Below are 14863 nucleotides of genomic sequence, written 5' to 3'. Positions count from 1 at the left end.
TCATCTGCAAACTTCATTAGCCAAAGACCTTCTGTGTTAGCCTGTACTTCAGAGACGTAGATACCAAACAGGAGAGGACCCAGGACTGAACCCTGTGGTACTACACTTGCCACTGGTCTGAAGTCTGATTTGGAATCTGCTACTTTCACAGTGTGGGTTCTGTCCGTGAGCTAGTTGGCAACCCATCTTCCGACATAGGGATTTATACCTAGTTTAGTGAGTTTATCTATAATTCCAGAGTGGGGGATTGTATTGAAAGCCTTGGTGAGATCTAGATAGGCAGTGTGCATACCTTACCCTCATCTACCTCTTTGGTGACCACTTCAAAGAAGTCTATCAGGTTTAGGAGACATGATCTGCCTTTTACAAACCTGAACTGGGTGAGGTCCAGAGTTGGGAGATTACCAATGTCTTTGTTTATGAGTTCCATGATGATACGTTCCATGGTCTTGCAGACCAGGCTTGTCAGGCTAATGGGGCGGTAGTTCCCGAGGTCTGTCGTGGCTCCCACTTTGTGGAGTGGGATAACCATCACGTTGCGCCATTCTGTGGGCACAAAGCCTGAGGTGAAGCAATGATTGAACATGGTACTTAGTTGGGGTGCCAGTTCATTCTGTAGTTCACGTAGAACGCAGCCTGGGATTTTGTCAGGTCCCATGGATGCTGTGTTCTTGGCTTTGGAGAGTGTGTTTTTTACCTGTGCAGCCGTGATTACAGGAACTTTGCATTCTTCCGGTATAGAGATGGGCCCTCTAGGGGGTGAGAGGGGGGTAAAGTTAGCACTGAACCTATCTGCCAGGATGTTGGCGATATCAGTTGGTTCTGTATATTTAGTGCCATTGTGCTATATCTCAGAGCAGATCTGAGTGTTGCCATTGAGATTCTTGACATAGCTATAGAATGCTTTGTGATTGTCTTTAGAGTCAGTGGCAATTTTGTTTTCGTAATTAGCTTTGGAGGATTTTATGAGGGTTCTCAGCTTCTTACTGAGGCTGACCAGGGAGCTCTTCCAGTCATGAGATTTTAATCTTTTCTGCAACAGTTTCTTTCTTCTGTTGTAGAGTTTGTTTATGGCAGAGGACCACCAGATTGGCTTCTTTTTTTTTGGAGGATAGCATTTTGGTTCTGTTAGGGATAGCATGATCCATGCACTCGTGTAAGTGCTTATAAAGTGCATAAAGTGCAGAAAAGTATTTATTTGACCTTTAAAAGAGAAGGTCATACATTCTTAAATGTATATATATATATATATATATATATATATATATATATATATATACGGATATGTGTACATATGTACATAAATAGTTTGGCTGACATTCTCATTTGTTGACATCCTAAATGTATAGAAAATAACTCCCTCTGAACTTCTCAGTTCACAAATGGATTGTTTACATCTCCATACTCCAAGCTTCTTACCTAACAATCGGCCTTTCGGTGTTATGTCCCAAACATCTCTTTTAAACTGGCCCATCTAGACTGTACATATTTATTGTCTTAAATGCCTGCCTAAGAGCCATTATTTCACTTCTTAATATTTTGTTCTAATTAACTTTTTCCTTCTTATTTCAAATTGTGCAATCTCATTTTGAAGTTTACTCTTTCTTTTATTGACCTGATCTCTCTTTCTTTTCGCCTTCTCTTTTAAAGATCAAATAAATGCTTTTCATTTTGTACTCATCCAAATTCATTTATTTATTTATTTGACATTTGTTAACTGGGTTGGTCCAACTGAGCCAGAAGCCCATTTTCACTGGAGACCTGAGGAGAAAATCTCCAGAGTTATCTAGACTAAACTAGAAGTGTACACATGGAAATGAAACAATAAAGCATACATAAAAAACTTGAAATACATATGGTACTTGTTTTACAAAAATGTATGGTGGTAATTACATAGGTAAATAGTGAAGTAAGAGAGGAAAAACTTAGTATACTACATATTATAAGAGAACATATTATAGTACAGCTAAGTATATACATATTTACATGACTTGTGTTGTATGGCTCTGTTGCATTTATCTACTCAAAATTGTGTCACCCATCCCCACAAATATTCATTATCTTTGGTTGTCTTCAGTAAAAGTAGTTACCAGTGGTATCCAACTTTTTATGGCTTTAAGCTTCTAAATTCTGTTAGCACCATAATACGATCTGCATGTGCATTTGCAGTAAATTCAGTATTGGAAACTTGCCCTAACTAATTAGAATAAAAAAGTAAGAAATCATTGCAGATTGCCACACCCATTCATAGAACTATAAAAATAATCTCCCTGTCACTATGAATGTGAGTATACTATAGTTACAATAAAATAATGCTTTATACCATTTTTTGAAACCTACTCATGCACTTTACACATCTAGATCTCCCTGTTGTTGTGTATCAAAAGCTGGAAATTGCAATGCATTCAAGTCACATTTTTTCTGTAACCAGCCAGACTTTACCTACCCAATCCTCATAGTATTAAAAATGTCAAAAATTACATTCTTAATGTTGAGACCATATAAATTGTGAATGAATACTTTTCCTTTAGCTGTACTGTCTTTTAAAATAATTCACCTTCCAGCTTTGTCACATTTTCCTTTCCACCCCCAGATTCTTTTTAATATGAGTAACAAGAATTCCCCCCTGACTTTCTTCCCAGATGAAATCAACTCCCACCCCCTCTGATGCTCTGTCAGACGTATTCCAGTGGCATTGCCACTTTCATGTTCAAACAATCTTATTTCCTTAAAGTAGCCATTTGTTTACTTTTGTCATTTAAGAACCAATTTTAACTTGTATCCTTTATTGAGAATGCATTTTCAGCAGGACTCAGTCCTTTGGAAACCTATAATTCATCATCCAAAATACCTGGGGCATCCACCCTGATATTTTGTGTCATGCTCATGGAATCCACTGCAAATATATTTTCAGTGTAATAAAAGAACATTTAACTACTCTCTTTCATTTGAAAATGTAAATACAAGAGAGAGTGAAAAAAAGACTTTCTACAGCAGCATTTACACACTCTTGACAGGGTATATAAACAACCAAAAACTGTAAGCTCATTTCTATCACATTCTGTATCACCTATATGGTGTAAGCTGTTGGGTCAGGATGCAAACTTGAGACAGAATTACTCACTAACCTTCAGAACAAAGAGTAAACTCTTCCTGGTGCAAGAAGGAGATACCCAAACATCTTCAGCAGTATGAAGAAGATGCAGTGTTTGTCAGCATAACGTCATTTTGCTATCTGTTTCTTCTGACATTTGTATAAAAAGACGCCTACAGTTTCCACTACTATTACAGTAATGTAGCCAAAATATCTCCATTCCCCTAAACCAGTAATAACATTCAGTATATAACCCAGAAAGCAACAAAGACATGAGCTTTCCTAGAAGTGAATCTGTTTGGGATAAACCCTGATGTCTGCCTATTTTCGTCATGCTGGGAGAGATTAAGTTGACTGTGCTGTATGAGTCAAAAAATGAAACACTGGACACAGATACAATAAGTATGCAATCTTAATATATAAAATTACATACTTGCAACAATATTTCTAGAAAAGAAACTACCCTGCTTTGTGAAGGGATAGTCCTTATTCCTTGCTGTTTGCCTTTGAACTGTTCAGATCGCTCCTATAATCAGCTATGCTACAGGGGATTTTTGAACAGCTTTATTTACAGAAAAAAGTGCATAACTTGGAAGCTCAGTTTTTACCTTGCATAAAGTCTTAAAAATATTTATTAGAAATACTTGTTTAACTGGGTGGTACAGTGGCACAGTGGATAGCTTTCTAACCTCATAGCAAGATGTTCCCCAGTTTGATTCTCAACTGGGATGTCTTCTGTGTGTTGTCTGCATGTCTTTCCTGTGTTTATGTGGGCTTACACCCGATACTCTGATTTCCTCCCACATTCCAAAGACATGCAGTAAGTGGACTGGACACTCTAAACTGGCCATAGGTGTGGTGTGGGAACACTACTACTGCAGGACTAGCCTCCTGGTGGTGTAAACCTTGGCTCTAGATGATTGTCACTGTTGAGGTGACACCCTGTCCCCTTGTGGGTAAAAGAGGTGATGGATATTTGTTTAATTATTTTTTCAGATTGCTTACTTTTAGCAGTATCATTCCTCTAACATCGCCCGCCTACAGCAAATTGTCAAGTACAGTATCAGCACACACAGAGTCATAGATTCATAGACGGTTACTATGCTAACAACCTGCGGGGCCTTTCTTAGCCTAGCCAGGTTTTCCCAATAGAATAATGATGTCCTGTATCCAAACAGGACATTGAGGGCTAGGCATTTAATAGCTACCTCTATCCATAAATGAAATGGGTGCCAGGCCTGGTGTAAATTTCCTATTCACCATCTACTTGTCTAGGTTGTGCTTAAGCTAGGTAATAGACGACCTCAGCTTTACATGGATGGGAAGCATGTTCCATAGGAGGGACAGTCTCTGGGACACATATCTGTCTCCAGCATGTTCTGTTTTAGTCACTTTGTTAAAATAGATAAATATTTCAATACCTGCAACCCTTGCAATATGGAACTTAGAAAAATGAATTACAAAGAAATATGTAACACAGATCAGTAAGCTTAGGATATATAAACTCGAACTGAGCATCACATTGTTAAGAACAAGAACCTGACTGATAAATAGCACATAAAAAATGTGGATGTTGTAGATACATATATTCCTGACAGCCCCAGCATTTCAGTAAGTGGTTACCCCAAAATTTTAGCAAGTACAGCTAATTTTGATTATAACACCATGGGGGTGATTTTGTTTGGCAGTCCTCTTGTCATGTGAAGTTTATTTTATGCAAAACAGAAAGAAAATTGAAAGGACTGTAAATGAGCATGCATATGATCTTTGTCCTTTGATAGAGAAATGAAACAAAAACTGGGACCCAAATCAAAATTTATTTATAAGCAGAACTTTGAACATTAACTCATTTCCCCCTTTACAGCTCTTTTCACTGTGTACTTTTAACTCCCAGTGAGTGTAGCTTGAACCTTAAAAAAAAAAAAAAAGTTACCTTACTATTCAAGCAAGTATCCATATCTCTGGGACCATAAGTGTTATTAGAAAACTGTTAATGGCAAACAATTCAGGGTAAACTAATCTTTAGATTAGTAGCATTCATTCAGTTTGATGCTTTAAACTGGATTCTATAAGCCAAAATAAAGGCAGTGAATATTAATTTTGGGATGTTGTATAAACTGCTTATGATATCTCTGTAATTATTCAAGAAAGGCACATGCTGCTGGCAGGAATTTCTTCATACAGCTGTGAGCTTTCATATGAAGATATGCAGTTATGTCTGTGTTACCTGAATGTTGAGATATTTAGAGAGATATGAAAATTATTATAATACAGATAAATAGTACACAAATAACATTCAATATCTCTTTAGTTGCTTTAGCAGAGGTCAAATATCAATGCACTATTGCACTTGTGAATAATATCATATTTGCACAAGCAATATTTAACAACTAGAGGCATCAGTAGAAGGTAACTGCAGAAAAGCCTGGAGGTACACTCAGCTGTAATGAGTTAAACAGATTCTTGAAACTTAAAACCAAATTGTTGTAAACAAGAATCTGACCAGCAAATGGTGAATAAAAAAAATATGGACATTGTAGATACTGCACTAGATATATTGCTGATAGCCCAAGCATTCAATGAGTGGTATGCCAGAATTTTAGCAAATACGGGTAATTATGATTGTAACACCAGGTGGTATCATTTATTTAGTAACCTGCCTATCATGTCAAGTAGATTACAAAGGCAAAATAGAAGGATGATTGAAGGACTGGATAATTGAACATGCATATTGTCTTTGGCCTTTGAGAAGAAAATGAAAACAAAACTGGGATTGGAACCAAAATGTGTGTATAGCAGCAATATGAACATTAAACAGATTCTTGAAACTGAACTCCGCACTGTTGCGAACAAGAATCTGGACAGCAACTGGGAAATGAAAAATGAGGACATTGTAGGTACTGCAGATATATTGCTGATGAACCAAACATTGTGTGGTTACTTCAGAATTTTAGCAAGTACAGGTAATTTTTATTGTAATGCCAGGGGGTGGTGGAGAGCATGATTTAGTACCGTCCTATCATGCCAATCTTAGAATGTAGGCAAGACATAAAGGAAGTTAAAAGACATGCTATATAAACACGCATATGATAAAAGTAAAGTAGCACTAACGTAATATACAAACACTCCCTAACAGGCAATTTTCTTTGTACTATAAAAGATGAGTGGGGGCAGAGACCGCACTGGAATACAGGGAGGCTATGTGGCATTTAAGACTGAATGCTACAGTTGAACCACAATGAAATGACAACATGTCCACAGCTAACATCTTAAAATAAAGAACTGCCAAGTTATGATTACTATTTCTATTTCTATGTGTAATTATTCATTATTTAACCACTGGTTATTTTTGTTTCAGCAACACTTGCCTGGTTTACCTAATTATATTACAGGCAAAAATATCACAATTTAGAAGGTTTTAGCAAACAATAAATTTATTTTTTTATTATGAGACCAACATGTCTTTTGTGCTATATATGAACATGTTTACTGCAATTTAGTTTAATTTAACTTTGTAACATGACGTAACCTTTCAGAGAAATCTTTTGAAATTGCACTGAGCAGTATAATCAGCTGACACGCTGTTTGATTACATGATTGTGTCTAGATTTTAAATAGAAGTGTTAGCGGTATGATTCAGATTCTGATTAAGTCTTTTGTGTGTTTGGATGAAAGTGCTTAATCTAATGAATGCATTTTCTGGTTGGACTCATGCTCGGACTTATGATTTTATATATATAAACCTTTGATAGCATCATCTACATTACTCTATTTTGTCATAATCTGAGGAGAGAGAAACATCAAACAATCTAATCCCAGACTAGCAAAAAAAATGAGTGACAGAAGTCCACCCCCCCCTACTATGCTTACATCAGTCAAGTAGGGAGTTCTGCTTTAGGGATATCTGCAACATAGTCCTTGTCCATATGTTTTTTTTTTTTGCTTCTCTGGTTCAACTGTTACAGGTTTGGAGTTGTATAATTGGTGTTATTCTTCCTTCTCCTCTACTTTCTCAAACTGATCTGCTAACAGAGAAAATCTGTTGGAAACCCAAGTGTCCTTGAATCTGGCTGGACTTCTTTGAGCTATTTTCCCCTCTTGGGAATGCAGTGGTAAGCAAGTTTAAAAGCTGAGCTTCCTCTGTTTGTTTACTGATGAGCTGATATAAGAACCTTGGCTGCTATCCTGGTCACTGTTACATATTGGTGAGTGAAATAGTTCAGCTTCTTCTGACTGTTTAAATACCAGTATTCGGTTGTATTTTTCACTTGTTAAATCATGAGACATTTTAAGACACTCACGGCTCAGTTATTTGAACTTATGAAGGACAAGACTAAATTATTTGCATTTTCCAAACAGGGTTGTACTGTAGTCAAGCGATATCTCCACTGAACATCATACTATTATATAAGCATTCCCAGCTCCCTTGTACAAGTGAAGAATATTTCCATATCCAAGTAGTTTAGGAAGTGCAGTATAGAGTATCTTGGGATTTTTTTTTTTTATCCTGGAGTTCACCCTATTAGACCTTTCAATCACAGTGCAGACTGATGTCTACAGCAGTTTCTGTATTTGCAATATAATAAACATGAGAATCTTTGCTATCTCCATGCCTTTATTTAGATCAGTAAAGTGGGGTCTTTTCCTCTTCAACCTGTTTCTTAGGCCATCAGCTTTTAGTCTAGTTTTCTGTTAGAATTTTGAAGAGATAACATTTGAGTGGAGTGAAATTCAGTGCCAGAACTGATTCTGTTATTAGTTTCTTTCAAACTTCTTTTTTATTTTCTTCATTCACTTCTGACAAAGACTTGCTGTCTCTAAGGAATACTTGTAGCATGCTGGCCAAAGAGTTAATTAAGATGTTCAATGCCATCCTCTCCTTATATTTAGGTGTCTGACCCCCTGTTTTAGATTTTTTTGGTGACTGTATAGCTTTCCACATTCTCCATAGGGTTGGTCTGAGTAATCCATTTTTCCCTAGAAATAAAAATTCTTTCTTAATTTCAATGCAAGGTCATTTGGTAGCAGTCCAGTTTTTACCACCAACACTCTAGTTGACTAGTTAGATGCATTTTTTTCAAACTTAAATTTAAAATTTCCCTAGGCAGGCTGTCCCAAGGTAATTGTGTCATCTGCAAAAACGTGTGACCTTGAAGTGTGTCCCCTTTGTTAAGATCGTCTATTTAAGCATTCATGTTCTGCTTCACATTCAGAACAGAAGAGTTGGCCATATTTGTTTAGGAAAATGCAGTGCAGGAGAATGGACTTCTATGGGTGACATTATATTGAGCTACATGATCCTTTCTCATACACCCAAAGGAAGATATTTTATATACAGTGAGGACAATAACAATCAGTTCTCAGAGTAAATCCTATATCTGCTGCTTATACATCAACAACCAGCTTCCTTCCTTCCTGCCATTTCTATTTAATGAATTGTCATCTCCAAAATATATGCATGATTTCAAGCCATGAAGTCATTACATCCTTGACAGCAGGCCGACCTTACACAACCTAGGGCTCATCTTTGCACTCAGATATAATAACCCCCCCAAAAAAATATATTTCATAGGTTCACAGGTAAGTACTAGGCTAGTTGCCCTTGTAGGCCATTTTAAGCCTAACCGGTTTCCCTTTTTGCACTTGAAATAACATATCCCATGTGGTTACAGATTGGCCTTACCCATCCCATGATCAATAATTATAAATTGCCTTAATGAAATAATTGGGAGCATACTATAGATAATCTTAGGGGACCTGTGACTGAGATTAAGCATTTAGGAGCTGCCTCTGTCCATTAGGAATAAAGGTAGCAGTCCTGTGGTGCATTTTCTGTTTTCCATCCATAGATCTAAGTTGTGCTGGAAAATGGGTAGAGCTGAACTTTGTTTTATGAGGATGGGAAGTCTATTTCACAGTAGCAGTATCCTCTGCAAAATATACCTGTCCCTCTAAACCATTCTATTGATGTTGTAGAAGAGGTTTAAATCCCTAGACCTAGTGTTTTTGATGATGTTTGACTTGCGAATGTGCAGTAAATACAACAGTAATGGGTTGGAGGATGCCTTGTATGCCAGACACAGTTCACCTCTTAGCAGTCTATAGGATACTGAGTATAGTGACAGGGCTCTGAGTCAGTCCATGTAGGACATGTTGTTTAGGCCTTGTATCCTTTTAGTAAGGCATCGCTGTGGGCATTCCAGTTGTTGCATGTGTCTGGACAGATTACATGCCAAAGGGAGCATTATATTCAGTGATTGTCCTAATGATAACTGAGTAAAAGGGGACAATGACATCCCTAGATCTAGACACAATGCTTTAGTTTATATGCTGTGCAGTATAGGATGAATTTCTTACTACAATAGACACATGCTAGATAAAAGTTAGATCACTGTCCACATAAGTTCCCAAATCCCAAACAACTGCGCCAACTCTGTGGGAAGTATTGTTAATATTGTAGGTCCCTGGGGTAGATACTTCCCAAATGATACAAAATGCACTATGATTCATATGTAGTTGCATGGTATCCTGTGAAAAATATGATTAAGGAGCCTAGCCAAAATTCCCAGTTTTCCCAAAACACTATCTGGTTAGGTGACTTTCTCAGGCTGACAGAGCAGTTAAATGAAGGCTGAGGGAATCAAATCCAGTTCCACAGGAAGTAGATTGTCAACAACTCATAGTCTTAGTGCTTTGCCCTATCTGAGCTATGACTAAGATTCCGTAGGGGCTGTAGACAGATGATGTCATTGATGTCAGACAAAAACCTTGCTATGTCCAATACTGAGAAAAACTAAGGCTTGGAGTAGAAATGGCTGGTTAATGATCCATCTATCCTGCTGACTGCATGAAATGTTAAGTTGCATACTCTAGACTTGTGCCCTTTCTTGATTTTGGTAATACTGGGTAGTGGACTGATTCCCTTAGGCTGTTTTTTATACATTTCTGAGTATGTTTTTGTCACTTAAAATAGAGCCAGCATCATGAATCCCGTACCATATGAGGCTGTAAAAATGAAACTCACATTTCATTGACATTAGAATTCTTCAAACCACTACATCCATGTCTGACAAATGGAGACTTTCACCAGCTTCATCTGACTGCTAGATAATTCTATATTTTGTCAGTGTTTCATGATTTACAGAGGTTGTTCATACACAAAATAACTGCCCTTGAGGCTGTCAACTTGATGTTTTCAGAACTGCATGACTAGAGGTCACTTTAAATGAAACAGCTCCTGAGGCTTTAATAACTAAGTAGAGATGTGGCTGAGATTCACAAATGCTGTATACCTGTGCAGTGCTAATATTTGAGGGGGTCATTGTGTGACAAGCCTCACTGGTAATCAGATGTGTATAAGGCATTGTATAGTGCCAGCACTGACTGAAGGACAGCATAAATAACAAGATAATGCTAATGATAGAAGCAACATTACACTCCTCGATGGCTACTGCATAGCTGCAGTAAGGCATGTTACTGACATGACATGCATCACATGGCTAGCATGGCCAAGTCGGTGTATGTTTATATACATAATGTAGTACAATAACTACATCCATTGCTTGTCTGGCACAAGGAGAGGAGCCCAATCACCGCCAGATATACCACTACACGTATGTTCATCAAAGTGCTAACCCTACTCGTCACATCAGTGAGAAGGAAATGGGAAGATATGAAGCTGAAAAAGGAAAGAACAGCAAACAGACAGAAATCCAAAAGGGTAGATATAATGTATGAAAGGTGGAGAGAGGACAATAGTCCTTCTTTTTCATAAATAGAGAAGGGCAGGTGGGAGAGGTAGTTAAAGAAGATTATAGACTGGATATTGGGAGAGGAGTAAGTATCAGGAGCAGGGGCAGCAAACAAATGTCAAACACAGGCTCTGAAAGACCAAAGTTGTAGATATATGAAAAATTAGGTTGACAGTGGATGGATGGACACAGAGATACAGAAGATGGACAAATGTTAATGGTCAGATGGACAATGAACAAGGAATGGGAATTGTAAATGAAAAGCACAAAGTCCATGATTCACAAGAATGTTTATGATTAAGTGCTTTCATCTTGTATAAAAAAAGGACTTCATCAGAATCTGTTTTAGTGGAGGCGGAGCCAAGATGGGCAACTGATAGCAGTAGTTTTTCAGAGCTCCATGAAACTAGTATAAAAACAGGAAATAACTTATTTTATTTTAGCAAAAATACTTAGAATTGATAGATAAAAGTATAAACTATATTATTAGTAACTTGAGTGAACTTAGGAATGTTTTTTCCTGTCAAATTATAAAGGATAATATATCATTTGTGGAGATGAGCACTTCAAAGACTTCTCATTCTGACATGGCTTTAAAAAAATAACTGCAGCTTGTGATATCTGCTCTACAAGAACTCTCACTAAAAATGGATGATTTTAAGGAGAATTTACAAAACCTCAAGGAAAATTGTCAGAAACAAACAGATTCTCTCAAGGAACTTATACAGCAACATCAATCCAGACAAACACACTTAGAAGCATCCCTGAATGATCTTGATGGAAGACTGAAGGAAGAAGAAAGCCAGAAAGATTTTCTCATCAAACAAAACATTTGGTGTCTCAATAAAGTGGGTGACCTGGAAAACAGGGAGAGAAGGTCAAATATAAGGATTTTTGGCATCCCTGAGAGAGCTGAAGGAGAAGATATAATTTCTTTCCTGAATACCTGGATTCCAGAGATTTTAGATTTAAAGGAGGATCTGTCATTTGGTATTGAAAGGACTCATAGAGCTTTAGGAAATCCAGTGTCAACATCCTCCTCTACTCCTCCCAGATCAATAGTCATAACGTTTCTATCTTATTTGGACAAGGAGTTGGTCCTAAAATCTGCCTGGAGGAAAAGTCCATTAAAATTTAATCAAAACCCAATTAGGTTTGATAATGACTATTCTACCAGGGTTTTGGAACAGAGGAAAAAAGCTTAGCCATTAATAAAACTGTTAAAGCAGAATAACATCAAAACTCAGCTTGTCTTTCTTGCCAGAATAAAAATTCTATATCAGAATGAAATGAGATAATTTAATGTCTTAGAGGAAGCCACTGCCTTTATTAAAAACAATAACATTATTTCCTTACCTGAAGATATGGAATGGGCATCTGCATCTCTGAAGAGAGTTACTGATAAATCTTCTTGGACTGATGTTAAAAAGAAAAAAGCAAAAAAAAAAACTGAGTCAAAGATTACTATTCCCACTAAATCTCTCAAAGCATCTACTGCAACTGGACTTTAATTTGTTTTATACCTGCTAAATCTTCACGTAAGGTATGTCATGACAATATGTTTCTTACTGCTTTTCTTTCTTTTTGCTTTTTCATTTCTATATGTTTTTTTGTTCATATACAAATTAAATAACTGTTTATGCTTTTAGTACATTAGTATAATATTACTGGTATATTGGGTGATATAATTGAACAGTAAGCTATCTTTGCTTTTATGACCTTAAAATGACATGCTTTATTTCAAATAATAAGATAGAAACGTTATGACTATTGATCTGGGAGGAGAAGAGGAGGATGTTGACACTGGATTTCCAAAAGCTCTATGAGCCCTTTGCCCTGCTAAATGTTCTTCTGAGTTATTACACAGCATAGTGAGAAAATAAACTTTTTTTCAGCTTTGGATTTTGGAGCCTTGTTGTGAGCTGTTTCGCTCTTGTTTCCTCTTGTTGGTGGTTTCTGCATCTCCGGACCTTTGTGCTTTATTTGGTGGTTGGTTTTGTAACACATTTTTTGTTCGTTGTACACAGGATAGTCACTGCTTAGATTAATTTATCAAAACTGTTTTGGATACATGGGATAACAGAGCATATCTATGATTTAGTATATATTAACTAGTTTCTTTAATATTTATTACTTCTGATTGTTTCAGAATATATGTTGGTACCTGTGTGAACAAAAAGCTGTTTGCCGGCTTTTGACATAAATGGTTACAAGTTATGTTTCCTGTAGAGTTTAATGTTAAAGTACTGTTTTCTCTCACATTAGCATTGAATGTTATTTTACTGTTTGGAAGTATCTGACAGTTAAACTTTGCATTTGTTACTGTAAATAAGCAGACTTTGTGATACAGTTAAAGTGAGGTCAGGAAACTGTACTGTGTAGAGTGCTGGGCGGGATAATGTCAGTTTGAAATTTAAGAAGTGAAGCTTTCTTAGCTCGTGACATCATGCATTTTATGCATGCAGATCAGATTACATTACATCTAATGTGTATATGCAAGCATAATTGTGAATATCAAGTCTCTGATTGGTTATTATACAATGACAACCCCTCATTAATATTCCAAAATGTACATGTTGATTGGTCAGTGTGCACATTGTAAATCAGACTTATACTAATGGAAAAAGGTCCGGTCGCCCGGACTCCTTCCATAAGTATAACTCTGTTTTTTTTTGGACAGGAACGGAGAATGGAAGAGCTCTGTTGCTGTTATCTCACTATGTTAAAAGAGTTTAACATGGCAAGATATCTTTAAAAAAGCAACGGAGATCTTCCTTTCTCCATTACTTTTTTTAAAGCTGTCTCGCTATGTTAAACATTTAACAGAGCGAGACTGCTTTAAAAAAAGCAATGGGGAAAGGAAGATTTCCTTTGCTTTTTTAAAGATGTCTCACTATGTTAAACTCTTTTAACATAGCGAGACACCTTTTAAAAAGCAACGGAGAGCTTCCTTTCTCCATTGCTTCCACACACAGCTCTGATGTACTGCGTAACCATACGCATGTGCAGTACATCAGAACTGACACAGAATACTGGACAGCTGTGGAAGGGCAGCAAGAAGGCATTATACAATGCCATTATTTAAGAAAAGTATTTCTTTCTTAAATAATGTAATTGTACAATAGCAATAACTCACTTCTGGGTGTGGGTAATGCTGGATTTACCCACGGTTGTCTTTGTTTGGCCACTCGGGCTTCGCCATCATGACCAAACCACACCAATCATGGATAAATTCAGAATTACCCACACCCAGGCATTGGTTATTGCTTAAATATAGCATAGTAGGCTTCTTTTACAAGAATTATGAGCTGCACTGTCTGCAAATATATTCATGGTTCCCTTTTATAATGGTGACTATATTTTGTGATCACATATATGCAGAAATGTTATTTTTTTCTTGTAAACAGTTAATTATAGGCACTATTTCTAGTGAATATACTGAAGTTTTTTTATAAATGGATCTTTATAAATAACTTTCCTATGCAATTAGCAAGTGTTTAGTATAGGCTTATACATTTACAGGAAATGCTTATGACTAATGGTAATAACTGTAAGGATACTCCAACACTATACTAAATCCTAGCAAATATATATATATATATATATATATATATATATATATATATATATATATGAATAATTTTGATTGAACTATAATTACTTTGCATTTAATATGTTGATTTCGTTATTGTGTCCTAGATATTTATATTACAAATGTCATGTTTTCAGTTACTATAAAGTCATGTTTTTTAGTATATTAGCACTTTATGACTGGGAAAGAGCTCAGTAATATCTATGACTTGTGATAACACAACAAACAAGTTATGAGTTTCAGTATTACCCTATTACTATGGTAGATATTTACAGCTATCTCTATCTTAATTTTGTCTTTGAGTCATTCACTTCTAAGACCTATTAACCATAGTAAGTTTTATATAAATAATGGTTTACACTAATTTTTGTCATTTTTACTGATGTCAGTTAATTATTATTGATTTTAGTCAGTTATTTAAACATC

The sequence above is a fragment of the Protopterus annectens genome, chromosome 2.part1 (genome assembly GCF_019279795.1).
Source record: "Protopterus annectens isolate FY-2018-M chromosome 2.part1, PAN1.0, whole genome shotgun sequence".
Classification (NCBI taxonomy): Eukaryota; Metazoa; Chordata; order Ceratodontiformes; family Protopteridae; genus Protopterus; species Protopterus annectens.
The sequence above is the reverse complement of the archived record's forward strand: the minus strand, read 5'-3'. Positions refer to the sequence as shown.